This window comes from Bombina bombina, chromosome 4 (genome assembly GCF_027579735.1).
Source record: "Bombina bombina isolate aBomBom1 chromosome 4, aBomBom1.pri, whole genome shotgun sequence".
Taxonomy (NCBI): Eukaryota; Metazoa; Chordata; class Amphibia; order Anura; family Bombinatoridae; genus Bombina; species Bombina bombina.
In genome coordinates this window covers 298,718,168-298,745,887 of record NC_069502.1, presented here as the reverse complement: position 1 = coordinate 298,745,887, position 27,720 = coordinate 298,718,168, and positions in this window count along the sequence as shown.

The window sequence follows — 27,720 nt, the reverse complement described above, 5'->3', positions numbered from 1 at the left end:
ATGCAAAAAGGTTATCTATCTATCTATTTATCTATCTTTCTATATATTTACACACACACATACACATATATACAGTATATATATATATATATATATATACACACACAGTCATGGCCAAAAATATTGGCACCCCTGCATTTCTGTCAGATAATGCATGACTTATCCCAGAAAATTGTTGAAATTAAAAATGTTTAGGCATTCTCATGTTTATTTCTTTTGTTTGTATTGGTATGACACAAAAAAAGTGGAGAAAAAAAAAGCCAAAGCTTTTTGGTAAAGCCCATCATTCTATTGTTTTCAGAAAAATAAATTAGGGTTTTAATGAAAATAATACAGTCCCTACAGTCAAACATGGTGAAGGTTCACTGATTTTTTGGGGTTGCTTTGCTGCTAAAGGCACTGGATGTCTTGACTGCGTGCATGGCATTATGAAATCTGAAGACTACCAAAGTTTATTCCAATATAACAATATAATACATAGGTATTTATTAAGCAGCTGATGCTGCATCTATGCTCCATCATTTCTGGTCTGCCAGAAACAGAAGTTAAAAAGTAGGCCCTTAGTTGATTGCCGAAAAGAAGAGCTTAGTTGTGCAGCATATTCTATGCAACTATTAAATGTATTTTCCAGAACACTTAAAGAAAAAATTCTGATAGAATTCTGGAGTAAGGTTGAAACTTTTTAATAAGGCAGTTTTTATGGCCTCAAAGTTTTTGTCATCCATTATTGGCAGGAAGGCAAATACATCCAGAGCTTTATCCTTTAGTCATGGGTCTAAGTATTGTGTCCACTGGTCTTGGGGCATCTCATACAGTCTGCATACCTTCTCAAAGCCCCTCAGAAACACATCCAAATCTTTGTCTTTTTTGCGTATGGGAAAATATTCAAGATGGGTTTTCTCTGGGGTTGGACTTCATGATCAGATGCTCATTTGTTTTTCCAAAAGTTGATATTTCTTTATCTTGGCACAGCAAATCCAGAGTCTCTTCAGACATTTTCCTATAGGCTTCCATAATGAAAGTTTAGACAGAAAAACAAAAGGGAAAATAACTTTTTGGCACTGAATGTCTGTAATTAGGCACAGAGTTTTGCCTTTAGGGAAATTACACAACAAAACTTGCAATTTCTTTTAGTATTAAGATTACCTTGTTGGGGAATACAAATAGCACAACAAACTCAAAATATCCCACTGCTGCCACCAGTTTGTGTCGGCTAAGCCTATCTGCCCAGCCATGACTATGGGGAGAGTGTGGGCATGAAGGAGTCAATGACACTCAGCCTCTGGTTACCTAAACCATACACTTCTACAAGGGGACACCAATTTAATCCCCAAATCCTGCCTGAACCACTCCAGATTAACTATATTGTCACCACCCAACGACTTTTGATCGGGTTGTCTTGGGGAATCACAATTAAACTCTAGTAATACTTAATAAGAAAATTCTGCAAATTTACCAATTTCTCACACAACAGTTTGGAAACATAATTACAACCTTGTCTCTAAGGGTTTGTGAATTCAGATACTAGAGCACAAAGACAGAATTAGATTATTTATTATTTATTAAGATAAATACATTTTTCACTGTGAAAATTTGCATAAAATAAAACAACATACAAGAAAGAATAAATGCAAAATACAGTTCTTGAAAGTAAAACGTGGCTTAAACCAAAAAACAAACCTACACATAGAAATATCACTAAGCTTCCAGTAGGCCTGTGGGAACATCTTTTCAGATGTTGCTCAAATAAAATCCCATTGATGTTCTTGCCTGAATTTGGGCTGCATTAATCTTATACCCCTGGAACTCTTCCTTTGTCTAGAAAAAACCAGCTCCCTGTGTCACTATTTTATAACCTCTTTACCTAAGATCCATGACTCCTTTCTTTGATTCAGAGGTGCAATTTCTGTATTCCTTATTTCAGAACATCAATAGCAAACTTGTGGCTCCATGCACAGCTTTGGGGGGTTCTTTTGATCAATGAAGGCTAGAAACAGATGTAATGTTACACAGAAAGGAAAGATAATTCAGGCTAACCCTAGCAATGCTGAGACATTTCAAAGATTCAACATATACAATATGTGACAAAGTGAGAGGTTTTATGCATGTATCTAAGCCATTTAAACCTATAGTATATTACTTTCTATCTATAGTAAGGAGTTTGTTATTTAAACCATTGCAGGCAACTTTTGAAATAAACATTACCCATGCCTAAATATAACACTTTTAAAGAAACAAGTGAAATAATGTTAATATGTAAGTAAATTGGTTTGCTGTTTATTTCCATTGCAACATGAGTGTATATAATCCTTTGACCCGGTAGCAGTCAAATGTGGTCTATGAGTACCGCATAACATTGTGAGCTGAAACATGTCAGCTCGACTGCTACATTTGATCAAGATTTATTTTATAGATTAAACAGTTTTTTGCATTTTACTCCTGGACTGCGTTCTATTTTTTCAATAATTCAGGTTAACCATGGCAATGCTGAGACATCACACCACCTCTGCTGGGTGACTATATCAACTATACCTCATGAGTGTATCATGATATGAGACTATCTAAAATATTGAAATCAGCTTAAAAAAAAGCAAATAGTCAGGTTTGTGTATCGTTACTATTGAGTTGGTGGGATATACAAATCAATTTGTTAATTTGCCAAATAAGAAAATTAGATAATGGACAGTAAACCAGTTATAAATTAAATGACATTAAAAACTAGATAAATGCTATTAAAGAAATAAGTGTAAAGCATATAGTCTCTGTAAAGTAATTGGTGCTCCCTTTTCTTATCATAGCGACAATAGATAGTATATTTAGGGCTAAATTACGAGTGGAGCGCCTGAGCGACAAGAAGTATATTGTGGATGTTTGCACTTATCTGGCTTATCGCTCGTATTACAAGTTGAAAGTAAGTGTAATTAGGCTAGAATCATTAGAGAGACTTCAGAGTTCTAGTTAACTCTTTCGTGAAACATATAAGTTGCACAAAACACATAAAAAATACATTACAAAGTATAGGTATAGATATATATTATACCAAAACACCATCAGGTATATGTTGAGATATGCATTTATGAATAAATGTAAAGAACATTGAAATGTAAAATATTCATAGTTTGATGACGTGTTAGCACATTTGAGAATGCAATCGTTTTCGCGCGAGAGTAGGGCATGAGGTTTTTTCCACTTTTTTTCGCATTAACTTCTATGGGGGAATACCTGAAGGAGCACACAATATTCTAACTTGCACTTTTTGCACTTGTCGGGTTACCACAAAAGCAAAAACAGTTTGCTTTCAACTCATGATACGACCACAACCCGACAAGCGCAAAAACCTTTCTTCTAGTGCAATTAGCGCTGATGGGGGAGCGTTAATTTGCACTCCACTTGTAATATGGCCCTTATTGTTTTTCACTGATACTTTTCCTAAAACAATTCTCAGCAAATTTTTCTTTCAAGGTGGTAAGTGACATTCTTAAGCTACAAAATATATATAGTTGTAATAATTATGTGTAGTTGATAATGTGTTTATATGATTTTTAATTAAAATATAAATATTTTCTTGTAAATAAAATTATTTAATGCTTAATACACTTTGGTAGAACCCTTTGCTGGATAGTGACCTCCAATAGGAGTTTATTGTATTAATTATTTTTCTGTCTAAGGGGAGACAGTTATTAGGAGTTGGCTTATAGAAAATCTATTTATTAGCAAACGTAATATCTAATAATTAGCAAGATTACAAGTTGTGCGGTACGGCTATACAGCTGAAAAATTGGCCATTGCGTGCGTAATATGCAGGTCTCCCGCATTTTAGCCTTTACACAACTCTCAATAGAATTTTCATTGCACCCATATTACCGGTTGTGGGGTCCGGCTATAATGCTAGCATTATAGCTTATATCGCCATGATCCATTCCGCGATCTGAGACCAGTAGTTATGGATATTGCGAAACAAAAATGTTTCACAAAACTCATAACTAAAATGTTACAAAGTACACTAACACTGATAAACTTCACTATTAAACCCTAAACTGCCATCCCCAGCATCGCAAATACTATATAAAACCTAATAACCCCTAATCTGCCGCCCACCCACATCGCCAACACTAAATTAAAGTATTAGCCCCTAAACCACCTCCCACCCACATCGCCAAAACTAAAATAAAGTATTAACCCCTAAAAAAACATCCACCCGCATCGCAAATACTATAATAAATCTATTAACCCCTAAACTGCTGGCCCCCCACATCGCTAATACTAAACGAAAATTATTAACCCCTAAACCACCGCCCCCCACATTGCAACACACTAAATAAAACTATTAACCCCTAAACCTAACAACCCCCTAACTTTAAATTAAACTTACAATATAACTGCCTTCTAATAAATAAAAACTTACCTATTCAAATCAGCCAATAGGATTTAAGCAGCTCTCATCCTATTGGCTGATTTGAATATTTCAGCCAATAGGAATGCAACAGTACCCCAATATAAAAGGGGTACCTTGCATTCAAGCTTGAGTGTGCGGCGGATGATCGCATGAGGAGGATCCACGTCGCTGAAGACTGCTGCCAGATGAGGACCAACACTCTGGATCCACCCATCGCCGAAGACCACTCTGCACCTCCGGGAAGAAGACAGAAGATGGTGCCACCCTGGAAGAAGATCTTCGCTGCCTGGATGAAGACTTTGCTCCGACTGGACTTCCAGACTTCAGGAACGGTGGGTACATTTTCTGGAGTTAGTGTTAGGGTTTTTGTTTTTTGGTGTTTTTTTTTTTTTTTTTTTTAGATTAGAGCTTTTTTTTATGGGCGCAAAAGAGCTGATTGCCCATACAAATGCCCCTTTAGGTTTTTTTAGACTTAGGTTTTTTTTCTTTTGGGGGGTTGGTTGGGTGGGTGGGGGGGGTTTACTGTTAGGGGGGCTTTGTAAATTTGTAGGTAAAAGAGCTGATTGCTTTAGTTCAATGCCCTACAAAAGGCCCTTTTAAGGGCTATTGGTAGTTTATTGTTAGCTTAGGGGGTGTTTTTATTTTGGGGTGGCTTTGGGGTGGCTTTTTTGTTTTTATAGGGGTATTAGATTAGGTTTAATTTTTATTAATTTTTATTATTTTGGATAATTTCATTTATCATTTTTTGTAATCTTAGTGGTTTTTATTTTTTGTAATTTTTAGTAGTTTTTTTTATGGTAATGTTAGGTTTTTTAATTTTTCGTAGTGTTAGGATTTTTTAATATTGTAATTTAGATTTTTTTATTTTTAGTTTTATTTTGTTAAAATAGTAATGTTAGGTTAATTTATAGTTTAATCTTATTTTTTTTTTTATTTCACAAGTAAGTTTTTATTTATTGTAAGGTATTTATATTGTAAGTTTAATTTAAAGTTAGGAGTGTTAGGTTTAGGGGTTAATATTTTAATTTAATGTGTTGCAATGTGGGGGACCGTTAGTTTAGGGGTTAACGGGTTTATTATAGTAGTTGCGATGTGGGGGGGGCGACGGTTTATGGGTTAATAGGTTTATTTAGGTGGCGGTGGTTTAGAGGTTAACAATTTTATTTAGTGTCGGAGATGTCGGGGGCGGTGGATTAGGGGTTAATAGTTGTATTTAGTGTTGGTGATGTCGGGGGGCGGCGATTTAGTTGTCAATAACTTTATTTAGGTGTTAGCAATGCGGGTTGGTGGCAGATGAGGGTTTAATATCTTTATTTAGTGTCGGCGATGTCAGTGGGGTGGCGGATTAGGGGTATTTAGACTAGTTGTTTATCTTAGGGTGTTAGGTTTTTACATAACCTTCTTTTCCCCATAGACATCAATGAGGATTGCGTTATAGTGATCGCCATTCCGCGATTGCAGGTGTTAGTTTTTTTCTCTCCATGGATGTAAAGTCAGGACTTGGCTTTTGTGCGGTATGGAGCTTAACGCGCCATATCACACAACAAAAGAAGGTTTAGAAGGTTTTTGTGAAACTTGTAATGGCGGTGCTATGGAAAGTGCAATACTGCAAATTTATTTGCATTATTTACGTAACGGGTTTAGTGCATAACTTGTAATCTTGTGACTACTTATTCTACAGACAGTTATGTATGCACTGATAATTTAAAATTTTTATTCCAAGTTGTTTTTTATTGGTATATTTCAAGAATACAAAATCCGTTCAGAGATACAGATCACAAATGACAATAACAAAATAAAACAGTCAAAATATCAAGTTAGAGTAACATTTTCTGAAAACATGAAAAATTAGAAGTTAAGATAACCAAAGCATAGACAAGTATTACACAACATGTCTGAAAAATGTACCGTTAATCATTGAAAATTCTCTATCTGAGTGGGTAAGTATGTGGAGGTAAGTGGAAACTCCGTAGTGGGTGAGTGACTAAAGAGAGCTTTCTGAAGCTATATATTGTGTCCACATATTTTGTGCATTAATATAATGATCCCTAGTGTCCAATCTAAAAGCTTTATATTCCTCTAGTTCTATAAGATTGCTAACTTTGTTTCTCCACATTGTGATATTAGGGGGGGCTTGGGATTTCCAGTTCTTTGCAATAAGTGCTTTAGCACTATTTGTGAATATGCGAAGCAAAATGATATGGGACTTGGAGGGGAGTTTAATGTGTTTATTTAGAAGAAATACTAAGGGGTCAAAGGGGAGTATGAGTTGGAAAATTTTCTCAATTTCACCAAGAAGAGTTCTCCAGAACCAAGTGATGCTGTTACACCACCACCACATGTGGCCCATTCCACTCCCCGAGTGCCCGCAGCGCCAGCATCTATTCCCGGTTGTAGGGTATAGTTTATATAGTCGTCTAGGTGTGAGATACCAGTTATGAAGGATTTTATAATTCATCTCTAGAAGGGCTGCCGATGAAGAGGATGACATAGTGTTTATAAATATAGATGATGCTACTTGGGGAAGAATTATAACTCCTAACTCCCTTTCCCATGATTCGATCGCACCAGGTAAGTACCCCGGAGGAGGTTGGGTTAAAATAGAATAAATTTTAGATAAGGTATGTCTTAGAGGGGTAGGTGATGTTATCAACGTCTCCAGTCTAGTCATAGGTCTGAGCATGTTATTACTGGATTTATGAGTTGTAATATAATTGTGAAGTCTTCTATAGTTGTACCAGTTGTTGGCCCAAGTGAAGTTCCGCTCCTGGAGTGTGGTGTGTGGGAGTAAATGTTCATTCTCTGAGAGGTGGTGTATCGCAATGTCGGAGTGAAGGTGTGGGTCGGAGGGGACAGTCCCCAAGTCAGCCAGAGAGAACTCAATATTATGTGTCAGGGAAGTGAGTGGGGAGGGGTTGGATGAAAGGTAAGGGTTAATTTTATTCATTTTCCCCCACTGTAATAAGGTCTCTTTAGTTATTGGATTGTCAATGTTGTGGATTATGTTTTCAAATCGGGGGGACCAGCATACAGAACGGAGATTCAGGTCTTTATATGGATATTCTTCCAGGTGAACCCAACGTTTTTGAGATCCATGTATCCTCCAATCGAGGATCCTTTGGATATAGATGGCAGATCTATATAATTCTAAATTGGGGACTCCTAGGCCACCATGTACTCGGGGGGATATCATTATCTTATTATTAATTCTAGAGTGTCTGCCTCCCCAAATAAAGGAGTTGAACAGTCTTTGAATATTCGTGAGGTATCGTGGTGGGAGAGGGATCGGGAGAGCTTGCAGAACATAAAGGAGTCTGGGGAAAGCCGTCATTTTTATCGAGTTGATTCTACCCATCCATGATAGGTGTCTAGAGTGCCATGAGGAGAGTTCACGTTCTAAGGATGTCTTAAGAGGGATATAATTATAGCGAAATGTTGAATCTAAGTCTGCAGTGAGATTAATGCCTAGGTATCTCAATGATGTTTTGCACCGTCGGAAGGGACATGTGAGTTCGATTTGTTGGGCAAGGGTGTCTGGTAGTGAAATCCCTATATACTCAGACTTAGACTGGTTAATGGTAAAGTTGGTTAGTTCATGAAACAGTGACAATTCATCTAGGAGTATGGGTATTGACTTATCTGGAGATGTGAGGGAAAACAGCACGTCGTCTGCGAAGAGGGATAATTTATAAGTTTCACCCCCAACTGATATACCCTTAATGTTTGGGTTTTGTCTGACTCTAGCAGCAAAAGTCTCCAAGAGACATATAAATAGTAAAGGGGACAAGGGGCACCCCTGCCTAGTGCCGTTAGTTATTGGGAAGGGACGGGACAGGATGCCATTCAGGGAGATTCGAGCACTGGGGTTGTTATATAAAGCAAAAATTCTATGGAGCATAAGTTCGCCGAGTCCCATGGATTTCAATGTGGCCCTAAGGAAGGACCATCGAACTCGGTCAAAGGCCTTCTCCGCATCGGTTGACAACCAGACTGCGGGAAGGCCCTGTCTTTTGGAATGGATAAGTAGGTGGAGATTTCGGACTGTGTTGTCCTTAGCCTCCCTGAGTGGGACGAAGCCAACTTGGTCTTGGTGGATGAGCTGGGGGAGGTATTGGTTTAGTCTAATAGCTAACATTTTAGCGAATATTTTTATATCTGCGTTCAGCAGAGAGATAGGCCTATAGTTAGGGATATGATCTAGGGGCTTATTTGGTTTCGGTATTATTGAAATATGAGCTTGGAGGGATTGAGGGAGGAAGAAATTGTCATTATCAATGTCAGAGAAATGTGATAGGAGGTGGGGACCAAGGATGTCTATAAATTTAGAGTAATATGAGTGACCGAAGCCATCTGGGCCTGGGGCTTTGCCAGGTGGGAAGGAGAGGATAGCTTTTCGGAGTTCCTTTAAGGTGAAGGGGGATTCGAGGTTTAATTTTTGGTCTTCTGTCAAGGAGGGGAGATTAAGTGAGGTAAGGTAGTTGGTTATGTCTGAGGGTGAAGGTGGGGTATTTTTCCTGTCTAGATTATAAAGGTCCTCGTAATAGGATTTGAAATTATCTGCTATGTCGGAAGAGGTGGACCAAGTTTTGCCCTTATTATCTTTTATAGTCATAATATATCCCTTAGAGGATTTATTTCGTAATAAACGTGCCAGAAGCTTGCCCTGTCTATTTCCCCCTTCGTAAAATCGTCTCCTAAGGAAGAGAGCTCTACGTTTGGCCTCCAGGCCTAAAAGGAGGGCCAACTGCCTCTGTTTATGAGTGATATGTTCGAGTAGCGAATGGGCTTTTGGGTGTCTCTTATGAGTGTCTTGGAGTTTGTCTAGTTCTTCTAATAAATTACTGAGTGCCAAGGAGTTTTGTTTGGTTATTCTCGCTTTGAGCGCGATTAATTCTCCCCTAATAACGCACTTATGTGCTTCCCAAATTTGAAGGGGGGTGACATCAGGTGTGACATTTAACTGAAAATAGGATTCAATTTTCTCTTGGATGTGAAGTTTGGAAATTGGGTCGGTCAGTAGTGTTTCGTCAAGTCTCCAAGTGCGTTCTGGTCTCTGTGAAGTGGGCCAAGTTAAAGAGCAACTAACCATTGCGTGATCTGACCAGGTTATGGGGAGGATATTAGAGGATTGAACTAAGGCTAAGCTAGTGACGTCAATCATGAAGTAATCAATGCGGGAATAAGTTTGATGGGGATGGGAGAAGAACGTATAGTCTTTAACGTTTGGGTGGTGAATTCGCCAGGCATCATGGACATTTAATTTTGAAATATGGGATTTAATTAATTTTAACGTCTTTTGGGGTATGGATGACGTTCCAGAGGAGCAGTCTAAATCCGGGTTTAAAGCTAAATTAAAATCTCCTCCTACAATCAGACAACCCCTAGACACTTCAGAAATTATGTTAGTGGTTCTAAGAAAGAACGGGGCATCTCCAGAGTTAGGGGCATATACGTTAGCAATGGTTATGACTTTATTGAATAGTCGGCCAGTAATCACTATTAGTCTTCCTTCTTTATCTCTAAAAATATTAGTGAGATGGAAGGGAATCTGTTTACGTATTAGAATTCCTACACCGTTGTGTTTTGTAGAATGTGATGAGAGAAAGACTTGGCCGAATGATAATTTAAAATTTTTACAAGGTTTAATGTCTTAATTATTTCAGGAATGTGACAGTAATAACATGAAGAATTATGCCATTCTTTCAAATCAGAGGTGGGTTAGAGAGATTTGTCATAGGATCCTGTATTTTTCTCTTTTTTCTCTTTTAGGGGTTAGATATTAAGAAAAATATATTGTAACCAAAAACAGTACATAAATCTTAGTTTGCAGCGAGTGAAATGACATGTTTGTTGTGAACTTGATCCACATAACTCTTAAAATGTAAATGTAGACTGTGAGCTTTCATGCTTTAAACATGTTATATGACCAACTCACTGCACAACTGGCTGCATATATATTTGACAATAGTAGCATACATTGCTCCTAATATCTGAACCATAAAATGATATTTATAATAAATATCTTTATAACATTAAATAAAGTGTATTCAGTTATAGGGAAAACAACTGCAGGTTTCACTGCAAAGTAGATAATTGGATTTTAAGATCTTGTAAATGATACCTGTGTAAGAGACAACGGTCCAGTGCATTCTCCTGGTATGTTAGATGCTGACCAGACAGAATGTCGGAAATCCCCTGAGTCCTCTCAGCACATTTATATGTATCTGTGATAGTACTTTTGAGGGCAGAGTACATTTTTTCAGTATATGGATGCACAGACCTAGCAAGTTGTAATAATTGTGTCAGTTCAATCTTTATTTAGTTAATTGTTTGGGGGACGATGTCCTCAATGGCTATTTAATTGTGTTTGGTGGAACTGACATAATGAGACAAACGCTGATTGCTCCATGATTGTACCTCTGTCATCTTCTAATTGTGCTATTTGTGATATTGTGTGATCAGTGCGCTGCTTGGATTCTATTCATTTTGGATTTTTAAGATTTTGTTGTAACATGGTTATGTTTTAACTATATACATGTGACATAGGCTCCTTCCCATACACTTTTTCCTTTAAGTGACTGTTCTCTATGTGCCTCTTTTTCTTTCCTATTTTGTTTCTATAGTACTCCCTGGCATTCAACACCCCCACACTTTTTCTATAGTTATGGAATGTTCCAATCAAGTGGGCTGATTGATTTTATTACTTTCCTACCATTTTTCTCTATAGAATGTAAGACATTCAATAAATAGAATGCAGTTACCTCTTCCTGTGTTAAAGGAGTCAGGCAACTGACAGTGACTGTTGAACACTGGTAAAGGGGAATAGCTGAAGTTTAAGGTGTGGAAATCATTAAAATGATTTAATTAATGACTAATCTATGCAACCAGATAAGCATATTTATACATTATTCATTTTTTTACACAGATGTCATCTTCACCCAGTGGCCTAGATCTTTACTGATAATATGAGAGCCAAAGTAAAGCAAAAGCAGCAGTCATTACTCAAGTTTTTCAAAAGCTGAAGAGCTAAGGAACTGCAGCAGCTCTAAATTAATAGCTACAACTATTTATTTCCATGGCAGTTGGTAGAACATAATAGGGGCAGCATCATATGATTACTGCTATTATCTCCTGCAGTTTGTGGTGCTCCTACTGACCAGTGCTTTGTTGTGACAATTGTCCCCAGTTGTACATCTGCTTTTAGCTGTTATAGTCATTTATTGCTAAGAAAAAACTGTGTAAACAATCACAAATAATCCTTCAGATTGGGTCTCTCCTCTGTCACAGTTTAACCCTTATCATCCCATTGGGTTTTTCCTCTGTTGCAGTTTAACTCTCATCACCCCATTGGGTTTGCCATCTGTTGCAGTTTTACCCTCATCACCTCACACCCATCATTATTATCATTTACTAATATATACATATGAACATTTGTAGGATTTATTGTCTGCCCAAAAATGTAGCAGAATATGGAATATCTAGGTTGCTAAAATCCGAGGTTCTAGAAGCCCAGCTATATGTTCAACAGCCTCATAAATATTACTTACCTCTGAGAAGTAATTAACCCCTTTCTTCCTAACACATAATGTGATTAGCCCCTTTATTACCAGCCACACAAAGTATTGATTAATCCCTTTTCCCCTTATTAGAAATAGTGATTTACCATTGTCTACCAGACATCTTTTACTGCAAGACACATACAGAGCAATAGTCAATCCCTTTCGGTTATATATGTTACACACATTGCTGTTGATGCTACATAGAAAAATGATTATTGCACTCCTGAAATACAACAAACAGTCATTTATATATATTTTTTGCAGTCATAGTGTTATCAGTGACTAACCCCTTCTTGCTGTCAAAATTCAAATAATTAGCTGTGATTAACTGTGGTTTAAGTCATACATGTGTCATGATGTGTAAAATGACACCAAACTGCTCTCTTAATTTGAAAGAGAGAGCAAGCAAGGCTGTGGATCATGCAGAGATGAGAGCTTCTGCCCAGATAGCCTCTGACACTCTAGAAATTACTGTTCAAAAGTCACAGGGGAAACATTCAGTAATGTAATGAAACTCATAATTCTAATAAGGTCCTTTGGAGCTTTACTTTTCCAGGCTTTGAGCTACAGCCTATGTTGCTTCTACTATCTATAATTGCATTATTCTACAGACTAGCTGCTCCTTACAGTAGCTAAGTAAGCACTAAGATTTAACCTCACTGTATCTTGCATTAAAGTCTGGAGAATCTACTCAAGCATTTTTAAAACATATTTTCTAAGAAAAAAAAGCAATGACTCCCTAACCTGAAATCTACAAAATACATAACAGACTACATTTGAGGGAATAGAGACCCACATAAGGAGAAACAGAAACCTTTTTGTATCAACTGACAGCAAGTAAGACTGTTTACAATTAGACACTTCTCTCAGATTACATTAATTAACATGATACTGTTCTCAGGTCCTCTTGTAAACACTCCTTTGGGAGTTCTTTAACATTGGCACTGTTTTGCAGTGAGAGAATATTGAGTACTGACGCTCTGGGCAAGGGGTAAAGAAATTAATTTGATACCTGGCAATGAGAATATTTCGCAGTGAGATCTGGTGTTGTAGTATGAGTGAAAAACACTCCAAATGACTGTGTGTTTAAATCTCATATATGGGTGCCTAATATTGCAATAATAATACAGTAGATGTTGGTTAATAGGGGTGTGTTGAACACCAACCAATAACCATCTTTTTTGTAACCTTTTTAAGCGGGCACTCACCTGTGCCTAATCAGGTTTATGAGTACGGCACCAGCCGAAACGCGTAAAACCTGATACTCTTAGTGTGTGTATCATGTTTGTATTTTAATTTTGGAAAATAAAGGCTATTTTTTACAAATACGGATATTGGGATCGACCTTCTTTTTTCTTATGTGATTACCCTCCAAGGATTACAAGGAATTCTTTCCAGATACCCTCTATCCCTAAGCATCTTAGAGGCAACCAAGGGCGGACAAAGTGCTCTTTTATTTCTGAGTAAACACAGCAGCTTTGGCGACACTGTTTTCAAAAGACGTTTCCTTGCATAAGATTGGCTGACCATCCACCACGCGACCCAACATACGGATTCCCATTGGATGTCTGCACCTGGAACTGGTTTGACGAGGAGCCGCGCAGCTGAGGTGCTTGCAGACGCAGTACCTGACGAAGCAGCGGCTGAATCGAGTGACCATTCCTCGGGAGGTGACGAGTAGTTGGAGCGCCTGGACGGCTCCATTTCCGCACACAGTGGATACTCGTCTGACGGAGTTTACTTGGTTGCAGCGGGTGAGTCCTCACATTGCATTACCTAAGGATTTCGTCTGTCACATATTTGACAAGGGTTTTTTCCTGAATATCGCTGAAGACTGTTATATACGAGACAGTGAATACGCTTATTACATATTAATCAGCTTACAAGGGTCAAACACAGTACTATCCTTCTTTTATTGTTATTTCCTTGACTCTGTGCTTACCCAAGTTTAGCTGTTTATGGTTGCTATCAATTTGCTTAAAGCCAAAACAACATGAATACCACTATTGACTGCACACAGTATTACTCACTCATTAGTCTAAATGATCAGGACTTGGAGGGTCTGGAACTGGAAGAGTTCTTTTCAACTGTATCTGTGGATGTTAAACTAGGAGATCTGTTTAACAATCTGGAAATTTTGAGACTCAAGGAAATAAGACTCAAATTAGATTCATGGATACTTAACAAATATCTAGCATTACACATGATTCCCAGGGGTCTACGAGTAAAAAAGTTTCCAAATTTTGAAGTGACTGATCAGGAATTTATTAGAAAGGGGAATAATATACTCTCTGAATGCTCTTTAAGACTCATGGGTATGCTTATTAAATATAAAAGTGATCAATTGATTATGGTGCGCAATGACATTGCAAAATTACAAGCTGAATTGAATAATTTTAAACTCAGTGATGAATATGTATGTTTTGATGTGATGCTTAGGGATGTTGTTGAATCTTCAAGACAGGATTTGATTTCCATAAAACACACTAAGTTCTTACGTGACTAAAAAGATTACTCTGACAATCAGGTGTTCATTTGGCAGAGAACTAATAAACGCAATAGAAGGAAGTACAACAACAAACAAAATGCCCAAATAAAAAACAACAATAAAACCAACATTAGTCACCTTAACACAGCAGATAGTAATCCATGCGCTGCTGTGGACAGTGATATACAGCCCTATATCCCTAATCACAAAAAGAGAAAGAATAATAAATCAAAGAAAAGAGTTACTTTCTCTGATCCCGAAACAACAGATGATGATTTGTCATCACAAGGGGCTTCCACTTCTGGTGATGAGGGATCTGGCACAGAGTACACTGATAACTTAGAAATGAGTGGTGAGGAGGTAGAATCTGGACCGCAGGTCACTCACCTGGTTCAGCATAACCAACTCACTACAGGTGCAAAACCTAAGATCACACTGGCAAAGCAACAAGACACTACATATTTGAACAAGCAATTAGAATCGGGCACATCACATCAAGTTGCCACAACATCACAGGTTTTTCATGTGGTCAAAAAACACAAGGGGGGAGGGGGGAAACAGGCATATGCACCCAAACACAGGTACATTCTAAGGGACCCCAAACAAACAAAATAGTGACCTCCAGTAGTGTCATAAATCTGTCCTCACATGCACTTAACAAAGCTGAACTTAAGATTTTAGAATTGGGTTTGGGCTTTTGCCCAAACAGGAAATTTAATCTTTTCCAAACCATAATCGATTTGAATCGATTTATAAGAAAAATCACTTTAAACAAACACTTTGAGATGACAGCTAAAACTGATGACAGCAGACCTAGTACATGTAATAGCATTGATCCCACAAATTTGCCATCTCTCACTTTTCAAGAAGCATGTAGTTTAACATCATTGGAAAGTTTAGAGAGGGAGTCTGCAGTACCTAGCACAATAACTGATAAAAAATTCCCACAGAGGAAAGTTGCTTCCAATTTTTACCCAATACATAACAGAGGGAAATCTTTGGTATTCCATACACGAGTAGTGGATGACCTGAAGAAACTAAGTGTATCCACTGCTCCTGTTACACATAATCTTTCCAAAATGGAGAAAGAAGCCATTCTCTCAATACAAAATAATGCCAACATTGTTATTAGGCAATCAGACAAGGGAGGCAGTGTGGCGGTACTTAACCGAGTGGACTATGTAAATGAGGCATTGCGCCAACTAAATGACCACAATACATACTCTATTGTGGACCAAAATCCAACAAAACGTTTCCAATATGAGCTTGGTCAGATCTTGGACGATGGGGTTGATTTAGGAATCTTTGACCAACACACAGCGGATTCCTTATATGTTACGCACCCGATCATCCCCATCTTCCACCACCTGCCCAAGGTCCACAAGAGTGTGTCCAATGTAAAGGGTCGCCCCATCATATCAGGAATTGGCTCCCTCCTAGAACCCTTGTGTGACTGGTTGGATGGGGTATTGCAGCCATATGTTTTGGCTTTGCCAAGCTACATTCGCGACACCACACACGTCTTGGGTATGCTGGAGTGTATTGAGTGGCATGCACAATACAGCAGGTTGACCATTGATGTGGTTTCTCTATACTCCACCATACCCCATGACATGGGCCTGAGGGCCATTGAATATTTTCTACAGTCTAGTGCTGACATGTCATCAGAAAGCATAAGATACATCTTACGAATTACCCAGTACTTATTAGAGCATAACTACTTCTGCTTTGAGGGGGTCTTTTATCTCCAAAAACAAGGCACAGCCATGGGGGCCAAGTTTGCCCCCTCCTATGCGAACTTGTACATGGGCTGGCTTTAACGGTTTTTCATCTATGGAGGTGATAGCCCCCTCGGAGCAGAGGTAGTTTTTTACCGTTGCTTCATAGACGACCTGATTTTTATCTGGTCGTCAGGTGAAGGAAAAGCTAAATCATTCTTTGGGTTTCTAAATGAAGCCAGTCACGGTTTAAAGTTTACATATGAGTGGCATCACTCTATGGTGAATTTCCTGGATGTCACACTAATTGGAAACTCTGTGACACACAAGATTGAGTCCAAACTATACAGGAAACCTATCTCAGGAAACACAATTCTCCACCATAAAAGTGGACATCCACCACATGTATTCAGTGGCATAGCAAAAAGCCAGTTCCTGAGGGCAAGAAGGGTTTGCAGTAATGACAAAGACTTTCATGCAGAAACCAAAGAAATAAAACAGAGACTCAAGAACAGGGGTTATCCCTCAAAACTATTAGACAGTGCAGCGAAAAAAGTGGCCACAGTAGAAAGAAATCCAAACATCCAACAGCGTAAAGTGAAAGAGCAAGACAGACCACTTACCTTTATTACCCAATATTCCTCAGACTATTCTGCTGTATGTAACATCATTAGGAAATACTTTCCTATCCTATTGGGTGATGTACATTTAAAAACAACAGTAGAAAAAGGGTTCAGATGTGTTTACTCGAAGAATTTGTCTTTGGGTAACCTTCTGTCCCCGAGTTTCTTACCATCAGAAAAAAGGAACAGAAGTTCCTGGTTACAAGTCAATGGCACTTACAAATGTGGGGACCATAGGTGTAAGGCATGCGACACTGTTGTTGAAAGCAGAGACTTCTTTTCATGCTCAACAGGAGAAACGTTTCTTTCCAAGGGATGCATTAAATGCTCCAGCGTCTATGTCGTGTACCTCATAGAGTGTGAGGAACATTCCAAACAGTATGTTGGAATGACAAGTAGGGAAGTCCGGACAAGGATTAGAGTGCATCTTGGTTATATCAAATATGATAAACCATGTTCGGCACTCTCACGACACTTTATTGAGATACACGGCAAGGACACCAGATCTTTTAGATGGCGAGGAATTGAAACCATCAAATTGCCACCCAGAGGAGGGAACAAGGATGAAATCTTGGCCAGGCAGGAGGTGTACTGGATCATGAAGCTAAACACTCAGATACCACGTGGATTTAATTCTGAGTTTGATATCATAAACCATTGGAAATAATGATTGGCTTCATGGTCCAGTGCACCTCTTATAAATTAATCTCTTTAGAATGCACATGCTGTGGGACTAATCTTTCACGAGAGGACTAGCTTAGAATAAAAACATTAGCATTACACTTATACATTTTCTTCTAAATAACATGCCGTAATATCAACAATTGATTCATAATCTTATAGGGACATGAGAAGAGTTATGTACTATCTTCTATTGTTTGATTATCAAGAATTGTTTAAATTTTAAATAAAAGGGCATGTTTATTTATAAATAATTAGTGCAAGCTCAGATAAAATGTTTAGTAAGTAAACCTTGACATTTATTATCCTATGTTCTTATTACATAGTTGCTCATGTTCAGAACAATGTCGGAATAGAAAGTATGCATTGTTTCTAATAAATAATGTGTCTAGTTTATCATATATATATGCACCACAAGGTTGCTTTATTACTCTTATATCATTATCTTAACATCTAAATATTCCTGTTGTTCTGTAACAATAGCAACAACATGTTAGTTTTTCTCTATATTCAAAGCATGTTCTACAGCATATATGTGTATTAATATTGAATGTACCGGCCATCCATTACTCGTCTATCCTATTCATCAATTACAGACCCCAAACACATGCATATATTATATTATTTTATGTACATTTCCATTTCCTCATTTGTATCTAAAGTGACTAATTCATTGTGTGCTTTCAGTACTTCAATGGTTAATAGGGGTGTGTTGAACACCAACCAATAACCATCTTTTTTGTAACCTTTTTAAGCGGGCACTCACCTGTGCCTAATCAGGTTTATGAGTACGGCACCAGCCGAAACGCTTAAAACCTGATACTCTTAGTGTGTGTATCATGTTTGTATTTTAATTTTGGAAAATAAAGGCTATTTTTTACAAATACGGATATTGGGATCAACCTTCTTTTTTCTTATGTGAATACAGTAGATGTGTACTAATAATAATAAATAAGTAAATCAATGATTATAATAATACTGAACTAAAATAAGTGATCGATTAGAATATATAATCAATACTCTAGAATAAGTATTTAAGACTAGCTTGAAAAAAGCAGATTACAAAAATGCATACTCTTTAATAGTAACCATATAAAAATATATCAATATCACAGATGTAGAATACATATATAATTAAAACATTAAAACATTTCATTAATGAATAAATCAAATGAGAAAACTAAAAAGAAAAAGATAAATAGTGATACAAGGAAAATAATAGTTTTACAGTGCAACATCTACACATTTGATCCCTATAATTGTTTTGTTGTACTCCCCCTTTGTTTATAGCGCTGCGGAATCTGTTGGCACTCTCCAAATAACCGATAATAAAAATAATAATAATACAGTACCTGATATATAAATAGCACCTAATATTCATATAGCACCAAATCTAATACCAATTGAATTGAATAACGAGAATAGGTATAAGTATAAAAGGGCATAAGGGTATATCTGCTAACACTGGACATCCAGGAGATAAAAATCTATCAAAGAGAATACTGTGTGTGCACTACAAAGGATTAAAAAATATAATATGGCTCCAAAAAAATATATATAAAAATACATGAAAAAATATAAAAAATGCAAAAAACGCAAAAATAGGAAGAGTCAGTAGGAACTTAGCATTGGTCTGTAGAAACACACAGCTTTAGACGGATCTCAGAAGCCAGCAACAGCTGATCGCTTAAAGAAACATACGTCACATTCCAGTAACGACAGACGCTATACACGCACAATAGCACAGAAGGAAGTGGCACCTATCCACACAGCTAAACACCCACACTGCTGTGGCGGTCCAGAGTGGTCAAGAGGATTCCATTACTCCAACTCCAAGTTTCACTAACCAAAGAGATAGACAGACAGCCTTTACAACTGACAAATCTAACCTCAAATATGTGAGAGAAGATCCATTTGCAGCATTGTTAACGCCCGCTCTCTTGACGGAGAGTAAGTGGCATGCAGGTACCCTCTATTCTCACAAGAGCTGCTGGTGCAACGCCGCCCCCTGCAGACTTACGGCCAAACGGCCACCAGCAGGGAGGTGTCAATCAACCCGATCGTACTTTCCCGCAATGTCTGTCCGCCTGCTCAGAGCAGGCGGACAGGTTATGGAGCAGCGGTCTTTGTGATTGCTTCATAACTGCTGTTTCTGGCGAGCCTGCAGGCTCGCCAGAAACACGGGGCATCAAGCTCCATTTGGAGCTTGATAGATAGGCCCCTATAAGTCAGATTGACCAATATACATTGTGAAACTACATTTTTTTTCTGCTTTATACATCTTATTGACTAACTACGATCATTTACTCTTTAAAGGTCGATGCGAAGTTTCTACAGACCAATACTAATTTCCTACTGACTAAATATATTTATATATTTTCATTTTCATTTTTTTTAAATTGGGCCATATTATATTTTTTAATCCTTTGTAGTGCACACACAGTATTCTCTTTGATAGATTTTTATCAAAGAGAATAAAATCTATCAAAGTGTTAGCAGATATACCCTTATGCCCTTTTATACTTATTCTATTCTCGTTATTCAATTCAATTGGTATTAGATTTCGTGCTATATGAATATTAGGTGCTATTTATATATCAGGTACTGTACTATTATTTTCCTTATATCACTATTTATCTTTATCTTTTTTGTTTGTTCATTTGATTTATTCATTGATGAAATGTTTTAATGTTTTAATTATATATGTATTCTACATCTCTGATATTGATATATTTTTAGATGGTTACTATTAAAGAGTATTGGCTAGATTACGAGTCGTGCGTTAGGCTTAAAAAGCAGCATTGGCCGGTCCCAACACTGGTTTTTAATGCCCGCTGGTATTACGAGTCTTGCAGGTACAGGTGTACCGCTCACTATTTTGGCCAGACTCGGAAATATCGCAAATTCACTTACGTAAATTGCGTATCCTATATTTTCAATGGGACTTGCATAGCGCCGGTATTATGAGTCTGAACAAAAGTGAGCGTTAGACCCTCTCCTGTCAAGACTGGTACCGCATTTAAAAGTCAGTAGATAAGAGTTTTACACTACAACGCCGTAGCATAAAACTCTTAACTAAAGTGCTAAAAAGTACACTAACATCCATAAACTACCTATTAACCGCTAAACTGAGGCCCCCCCACATCGCAAACACTAAAATAAAAATTTTAACCCCTAATCTGCCGAACCCGACATCGCTGCACTAGTTAAATATTATTAACCCCTAATCTCTCGTCCCTAACATCGCCGACACCTACCTACATTTATTAACGCCTAATCTGCCGCCCCAATGACGCCGCCACTATATTAAAGTTATTAACCCCTAAATCTAAGACTACCACTAACCCTAACCCCCCCTAACTTAAATATAATTTAAATATATCTTAGATTATTTAGACTCAGGTTTATTTTAGGGTGTTAGGTGTAGACATAAATGTATTTTCCCAATAGGAATCAATGGGGCTGCGTTAGGAGCTAAATGCTGCTTTTTTGGTTTTTGATCGATTAGAATATATAATCAGTAGTCTAACATAAACCCTGAGTCTAAACACCCTTAATCTGCTGCCCCCGACATTGCCAACACCTACATTACACTTATTAACCCCTAATCTGCCGTCCCCAACATCCCTGACACCTACATTATATTTATTAACCCCTAATCTGCCACCCCCAATGTCGTCGCCACCCACCTACACTTATTAACCCTTAATCTGCTGCCCCAATGTCGCTGCCACCTACATTACACTTATTAACCCCTAATATGCCACCCCCAACATCGCCAACACCTACCTTATATTTATTAACGCCTAATCTGCCGCCCCCAATGTCGCCACCACCTATATTACACTTATTAACCCCTAATCTGCTGCCCCCAATGTCGGCGCCACTATACTAAAGTTATTAACCCCTAAGTCTAACCCTAACCCTAACACCCACTAACTTTAATATAATTAAAATAAATCTAAATAAAAATTACTATTATTACCTAAATAATTCCTATTTAAAACTAAATACTTACCTATATAATAAACCCTAAGCTAGCTACAATATAACTAATAGTTACATTGTAGCCATCTTAGGTTTTATTTTTATTTCACAGCTAAGTCTGTATTCATTTTAACTAGGTAGAATAGTTACTAAATAGTTATTAACTATTTACTAACTACCTAGCTAAAATAAATACAAATTTACCTGTAAAATAAAAACTAACATGAGTTACACTAACACCTAACCTTACACTGCAATTAAATAAATTACATTATTTATATACAATTAACTAAATTACAAAAACAAATAAACACTACATTACACAAAATAAAAAAGAAATTATCAAATATTTAAACTAATTACACTTAATCTAATAGCCCTATAAAAATAACCCCCCCCAAACCCCCAAATAAAAAAAACCCTAGCCTAAACTAAACTACCAATAGACCTTAAAAGGTCTTTTACCTGTAAAAAAAATACAACCCCCCCCAACAGTAAAACCCACCACCCGCACAACCAAACCCCCCAAATAAAAACCTATCTAAAAACCTAAGCTCACCATTGCCCTGAAAAGGGAATTTGGATGGGCATTGCTCTTAAAAGGGCATTTAGCTCTTTTTCTGCCCAAACCCTAATCTAAAAATAAAACCCACCCAATAAACCCTTAAAAAACCTAACACTAACCCCCGAAGATCCACTTACAGTTTTTGAAGACCCGACATCCATCCTCAATGAAGCGGCAGAAGACCTCAGCGAAGCCGGCAAAAGTCTTCATCCAAGCTGGCAGAGGTCTTCATCCAGACGGCATCTTCTATCTTCATCCATCCGGCGCGGAGCGGCTCCATCTTCAAGACATCCGGTGCAGAGCATCCTCTTCTTCTGACGGCTAATGAAGAATGAAGGTTCCTTTAAGGGACGTCATCCAAGATGGTGTCCCTTGAATTCCGATTGGCTGATTCTATCAGCCAATCGGAATTAAAGGGGAAAAATTCCTATTGGCTGATGCAATCAGCCAATAGGATTGAAATTCAATCCTATTGGCTGATCTAATCAGCCAATAGGATTGAGCTCACATTCTATTGGCTGATTGGAGGACCTTTTCAGGGCAATGGGGAGCTTAGGTTTTTTAGATTTTTTATTTGGGGGGTTTGGTTGTGTGGGTGGTGGGTTTTACTCTTGGGGGGTTGTTTGTATTTTTTTTTACAGGTAAAAGAGCTGATTTCTTTGGGGCAATGCCCCGCAAAAGGCCCTTTTAAGGGCTATTGGTAGTTTAGTTTAGGCTAAGGGTTTTTTATTTTGGGAGGGCTTTTTTATTTTGATAGGGCTATTAGATTAGGTGTAATTAGTTTAAATATGTGATAATTTCTTTTTTATTTTGTGTAATTTAGTGTTTGTTATTTTGTAATTTAGTTAATTATATTTAATTAATGTAATTTATTTAATTGTAGTGTAAGGTTAGGTGTTAGTGTACGACAGGTTTGTTTTTTATTTTACAGGTAAATTTGTATTTATTTTAACTAGGTAGTTAGTAAATAGTTAATAACTATTTACTAACTAGTCTACCTAGTTAAAATAAATACAAACTTGCCTGTGAAATATATATAAAACATAAGATAGATACAATGTAACTATTAGTTATATTGTATCTAGTTTAGGGTTTATTTTACAGGTATTTCGTTTTAAATAGGAAATATTTAGTTAATGATAGTAATTTTTATTTAGATTTATTTTAATTATATTAAAGTTAGTGGTGTTAGGGTTAGACTTAGGTTTAGGGGTTAATAACTTTAATATAGTGGTGGCGATGTTAGGGACAACAGATTAGGGGTTAATAACAGTAATGTAGGTTGTGACGACATTGGGGCAGCAGATTAGGGGTTAATAATATTTAACTAGTGTTTACGATGCGGGAGTGCGGAGGTTTAGGGGTTAATATGTTTATTCTAGTGGCGGTGGTGTCCGGAGTGGCAGATTAGGTTTTAATAATTTTATTATAGTGTTTGTGATGCGGGAGGGCCTCGTTTTAGGGGTTAATAGGTAGTTTATGGGTGTTAGTGTACTTTTTAGCACTTTAGTTATAAGTTTTATGTTACGGCGTTGTATCATAAAACCCATAACTACTGACTTTCAGGTGGTGGTACAAATCTTGACAGTATAGGGTGTACCGCTCACTTTTTGGCCTCCCAGGCAAACTCGTAATACCGGCACAGAAGAAGTCCCTTTGAAAATAGCAACATAGAATGAAACATTGACAATAGCCATATCAAACTTAACATGCTTGTGCATTATCTATGCTACCTCTTTAAATATATAAATAAAGCAGGAATGAGTCCCGAACATAAAGGAGGTCACATTTAACCCTCTATGATCTAAGAAAATAAAACATTAAATGCTAGATTATGAGTGGAGCGGTAGTTTAAGGTTACTTTTGAACGCTTTTTGGTCTTGGAGATTCAAGCTTATATTTTAAAAAAGTTTGCGCTCTACCGTTCGCAAAGTTGTGGCAACAAATAAACTTTGAGAAGTCATGAGCACAAATTTGAATTCCCCCGTAGAGGGATATTTATCAAAGCCTCAACTGTGCTGAATTCGCTGGCACCAATATGCTCGCCTAACATCGCGGCCGCGGACATGAATACGATCTCCTTATAAAAAAAAGCCGGCAAAAAGCCACGCACCAAGTACAGGGCAATGAGCATTGGACTGTTGTTAACTAACAGTCATCGATCTCGCTGCTATTCGGCTTTTCACCAACTTTATTTATACCCTGTCACTAAACGCTGCCACTATACTGAAATGTTTAACCCCATCCCGCTGCTACCTAAATAAAGTTATTAACCCCTATCCCACTGCTCCCGGACTTCGCCGCCACTAAATAAATGTATTAACCCCAAACCTCTGGCCTTCCACATCACTACCATTAACTAAACCTATTTACCCCTAAACCGCCACCCCCCCACATCGCAATAAACTAAATGAAGCTATTAACCCCAAAACCTAAGAACCCGCTAACTTTACATTAAAATTAGAACATCCCTATCTTAAAATAAATTTAAACTTACCTGTAGAATTAAAAGAAACTAATTCTAAACTATTAATTAACCTACCCTAACTATTATACTACAATTACATTAAACTAGCATTTAAATTAACTATATTACATATTAAAAAACCTAACCCTACTCAAATTATTTAAATCGTCTATTGAAAATCACTAAATTACAAAAAAATAAACGTTAATTTACAAAAAATAAAAAACACTAAATTACAGAAAAAAACCCCAACAGTATCAAAAATAAAAATGAATTACACCTAATCTAATAGCCCTATCAAAATAAAAAAGCCCCCCCAAAATAAAAAATAAAAAACTACCAATGGTCCTTAAAAGGGCCTTTTTGCGGGGCTATAAAATTAGGTGTAATTCTTTTTTATTTTTGATACTGTGGTTTAGTTTTTTATTTTTTGTAACTTAGCATTTATTTTTTTTGTAATTAAGTAATTTTTAATAGTAGATTTAAATAATTTGAGTAGGGTTAGGGTTTTTAATATGTAATATAGTTAATTTAATTGCTAGTTTAATGTAATTGTAGTATAATAGGGTAGGTTAATTAATAGTTTAGAATTAGTTTCTTTTAAATTCTACAGGTAAGTTTAAATTTATTTTAAGATAGGGATGTTGTAATTTTAATGTAAAGTTTGTGGGTTGTTAGGTTTATTGTTTAATAGCTTAATTTAGTTTATGGCGATGTGGGGGGATGGCGGTTTAGGGGTTAATAGGTTTAGTTAATGGTAGTGATGTGGGAGGCCAGAGGTTTAGTGGTTAATATGTTTATTTAGTGGCGATGGGGTCCGGGAGCGGCGGGATAGGGGTTAATATATTTATTTAGTTGCGGCGATGTCAGGGAGCAGCGGAATAGGGGTTAATAACTTTTATTTAGGTGGTGGAGATGTCGGGGCGGCAGATTAGTGGTGTTTAAACTCGAGCTTATGTTAGGGTGTTAGGTGTAAACGTTACTTGTTTTCTACCATAGAAATCAATGGGATATCTGGCAGCATCGAACATAAGCTTTCAGACTATGCTCAAGAATAGTGGAACTAGAGTATTTCCACTGAAAAGTATGCACGTTTAGCACTCTGGTGACTAGACTCAAGGCCTAGCTTACCGGATAATAATAAAATATAACTTTTATTGGTATATTAAAATGTGAAACAAAAAACAAAAACCACACTCAAATAGTTAAAATAACAAGTGACAATTAGAACCTCAATGTGAATTCGTGTGATATTGGTTATGTAACTATAACCAATATAAATCAGTAATTTCTAATGCCTGAAATAAGTAGTTCGGATTCGGTGAGATTAAGGAGTACTATATATTGTGTAGGCTTGTGGCAAGATAGGTTTGTTGGGCACAGAATAATATCTGTGTTGGTATGTGTATTCTACAATACTTGCAATGTGTTCTCGCACTCAAGTAGAATTATACTGCATAGTAATATAGTTCATTACCAATATCTCTGATACTTATGAATAGTGATGTCCCGAACGGTTCACAGCGAACATAGGTTGTTCGCGTTCGCGTTTGTGGGCGAACACATGGCGATGTTCAATCCGCCCCTATGTGTCATCATTGTGGAAACTTTGACCCTTTATGTCACAGCCGCCTGACACATTAGAGCGAATCAACATCAGACACTCCCTCGCAGACACTCCCAGCTACTCGGAATCCGCCATTTTAGACTCATAACGACCTTGCTTTTTTAATGAGAGGACGTGTTGTGTTTTTTCTCCTGACATTAATAGGAAAAACATAGCTAGGCTAGTGTATTTACAGTCCAGAAGGACTCCACTCATCTCTGCTGCAAGCACAGCACCCCAAAAAGCCCTTTTTAGGGCTATATTTCGTGCCGTTTTTTTTTTTTTTTTTTTTTGCTATTAGCATTTGCCTGGCTTTCAGCTGTGTGTTTAAGGCTCACAGCATATGCTGTGACTACTGCCACCACTGATATCTCCCTAACAACATTAGTTTAAATTTAACTAACCCAAAAATATAATTATTTTTATAGTGTAATTTTTTTTCATTTTCTATCAGGCCAGTGTCACACAGCATATACTCATTCATTGCTCTGTGCCAGCCAGCAGCCAGCAGTGTTAATATCCGTTTATAACATTATTTTTAATTTAAAAAAAAAAACACAAAAAAATATTTTTCTAGTGTAATCTAATTACATTTACTATCATGCCTGTGTCTGTCAGGCTCACTCAGCATTAATATACCTCTTTTTTTTCAGTCTTTTGGTTAATTGGTCTGTGCCAGGCAGCCACCCAGCACTCATATCTATTTTTCTTTCACCTTAATTTTAATATATAAAAAAAAAAAAGTTTAAATTTGTTTGCTAGTGTAATCAAATCTAATTTTCTATCCGGCCTGTGTGTTTTGCTGACATAGAGAGCCTACTGTGTTTACTTGCTGCCCTCCCTAGTCTATGAGCCACGACTCATATGTGTTTAACCTTTTTTTAATTCCCCCCCCAAAAAAATAATTTCAATCATTTTTCTAGTGTAATCTAATAGTATTTTCTATCAGGCGTGTGTGTATCCGACATACATAGCCTACTGTTTTTAATAGCTGCCCTTCCAAGGCTATCAGCCACGACTCATATGTATGTGCATAACCTTTTTCTTAAAATTTCCAAAAAAAAGTCTTTAAATCATTATGCTAGTGTAATCTAATTGTATTTTCTATCAGGCCTGTGTCTAACTGTCTATCTGACTTACACAGCATACTGTTGTTATAATTGCTGCCCTACGTAGCAGCCAGCCAGTGCGACCACTCATAGAGTCATATGTGCATTGCACTTCTTAACATAATTTTAATATTAAAATCTAAAATTTTAAAATATTTTGCTAGTGTAATGTAACTTAATTTTCTATCAGTCCTGTGTTTTTGTCACTTACACAGCATACTGTGTTAAATTACTGCCCTACCTACCATCCACGACTCATATCTGCCAGCCTGTCTGCCAGGCCCAAGTAGCCAATTAGTGGCACCAATCACAATTCTTGTAACAGTAATAAAAAAAACAAAAAACATAATTTTTTGGACTGCAAATATTCAGTCTCCTAGGGCCATTGAATTTCATTTACCTCCTGCCTGCCACTGCCAGCCTTTTGTGCCAGGCCGTCTAGCCAACTATTTACACCAATCATAATTGTTGTCACAGTCAGACAGTATAGTTATTAATTTAAATAAAAAAATTTTTTAGTG